The sequence below is a fragment of the Vigna umbellata genome, chromosome 2, assembly GCF_029865625.1.
Source record: "Vigna umbellata cultivar VRB3 chromosome 2, Vumbellata_1.0, whole genome shotgun sequence".
In the NCBI taxonomy this organism is placed as follows: Eukaryota; Viridiplantae; Streptophyta; class Magnoliopsida; order Fabales; family Fabaceae; genus Vigna; species Vigna umbellata.
In genome coordinates, this window is record NC_142166.1 from 28999427 (window position 1) to 29001785 (window position 2359).

The 2359-nt window shown below is 34.5% G+C and overlaps 1 pseudogene; it reads right to left on the reverse strand.

Annotated features, from left to right (window-relative positions):
- Nucleotides 1-586: 586 nt before the first annotated feature.
- LOC148203739 (notchless protein homolog) lies at nucleotides 587-2359 on the reverse strand (annotated as a pseudogene).

The following is a 2359-nucleotide window of genomic DNA, read 5'->3' on the forward strand; positions in this document are numbered from 1 at the left end:
TGCCTCCATTGAAACTCACCGTTTCACTTAAGCCCATACCAGCATTGGCAGCCCAATTATCCAATCAGCAACAGTCTTCCAATTGCAGCACCATTGTAGCAGGCCAGCGCTGCCTTCAATTTCACTTGCAGCAGCTTAATGTTAAAACAGTGGCCCAAAACAGCGGCCCAAATTTAATCCAGCAGCTCATTTCAATTCAACACCTCTCAATCAACTTCTATTATGGCCTAAATGTTGTCCCAATCTGTAAAAAATCAAACAACAATTAAGAAAAAGAAGAGAAATTATGCAATTAAAACAAAACATTTTTATTGAAAGAATTTCAGAAAAATACTAATTTCCTAATTATTAACAAAAGCTAAAAATTACACCTAAAAACCTCTTTTTAACTAAAATTTTATAAAACTAAAGAATTAAGAGAAAAACATAAAACTAATCTAATTCTAAGAAATTAAAAACTAAAGAAATCTAAGAAATGATTTTTAATAGAGAAAAATATGTAAATCTAGAGTGTTATCAGTAACTAATAATAAATAAATGACAATTCATATAAAACATCTCCAGAATAAGGCAGGATGTTCTTTTATTTACTTTTGGAATTAGGGCAAGGAAAGAAGGGGGAAGCTGTGTAACTAGAGTTGTGTAATTCTTATAGCTAAATCAATGCTGCCCCTGCAGCCATTGCTCCATTGCTCACTACTGTTTTCAATATGTACTTCACTACGACAATGTACTATTCAATGTTCAAAGCATCAAGTTTCTCTGTTTGAATCTTCAAATAGTGGAAGTTTGCAATGCTATCAATAAACTTAAATGAAAAAAATTTAAGAAAAGAGTAAACAAACTTTATAATGGATGTTTGTATTGGTGATCAAAGATCTTACAGTTAGTGGATTGCCTAATGACTTTCCAGTTTGAGGGTCCCAACAAATAAGTTCACCAGCCTTGCTCCCACTTACAAGATACTTTCCATCCAGTGACCATGCAATACAAAGTACCCAGTTCTTGTGTCCTGCATAAAATGTTAACAGCTATAATGCTATATATGACTCGTTAAAATTGCCGAAGCATTATGAAACTATAGAAATTGATATTAATTTAATAAGGAAGGATAAAGAATAGCTCTTTACAGCAGAGTAGACCATTGTAATTCTCCCAATACTATAATTCCCAGCCTTCACAGTCCCTATCCTTCCCTCTTATTATTTTCTCATTCCTTTGCAATAACCCCCACCCTCCCACTATTCTTTGCCAGCTTAGAATTCCATCATGATCCAGATTTAATAGCATGAACATTCCCCTTAGCAGTAACACACTGCTTCTCATCGAGAACCTTCAACTAATTCTAACTCCTTTTACCATTTAGTTAAATTGATCATTTATATTCTTGTACTTAATTAGCAGATACCAAGAACAACTTAACGTTTTTAAATGTCAAACCTTTGCAAGTGTACAATGGTGTCTGAGTGGTCAAGTCCCAAAATCGAACACTGGTATCACCAGAACCACTTGCCAGTTGTCGTCCATCGGGACTGAAGGCAACACTAAGTACAGCTTCGGCATGACCTAAAAATATAAACAACCGCAAAAATATGAATTCCAGAAAATTCAAAGAATAACACAAACTTGTGCTACAATAATCATCAACATCCAAACCACACTGTTGTCTCTCACAGTTTAGCAAGCACAATACAACATTGTGCCACTACGAATGGGAAAATACACAATATGTCTCACATACCAGAAATAGTTGCAGAACAACGATTCACAGGACGAATCCGGAAAATAGCTTAAGGTTGACAAACTATAGGCAAAGCCTTGTCCACCGAGACTGGAATAGTGTTAAAGTAACATTGCAAAGGAAAAGAAAAACATCATTACAAGTGCGTAATTCTTTGTATCAATTCTTTAGAAAGATGAAGATTTTTTTTCTCAAAATGTGTTAAAAGCAAGTAAATAAGTGAATTTACAACGAATTAAGAAGGAAAAAGAAATAATTTATTGTAAACAAACATGACTAACCTTTGTTTTTCTGCAAGTATGTTTCAAGTGGTGCAATGAGCTCCTCATCTGATATATAGAAAGCATACAGAAACTTCTCTTCCTAAAATGAAAGCATAGATAATCACTCAATGTTATAAATAATAAACAAAATGTAAAATAGAATTTGAGAAGAATAAAGGGACTTGCTTACATTGTTTTGAAGCTTATTAACAATCTGATTGAGGTGTTGAGGGCCAGCATTCTGAGGTAGGTACATGGGAGAGCCCAAGGGAGTTCCATCTGGGTCTGTCAAAAGACACATCACGTTGTTGATTATCTCCCTCTTCTCCACCATAGTCTCTGTCTCTACTTCCAT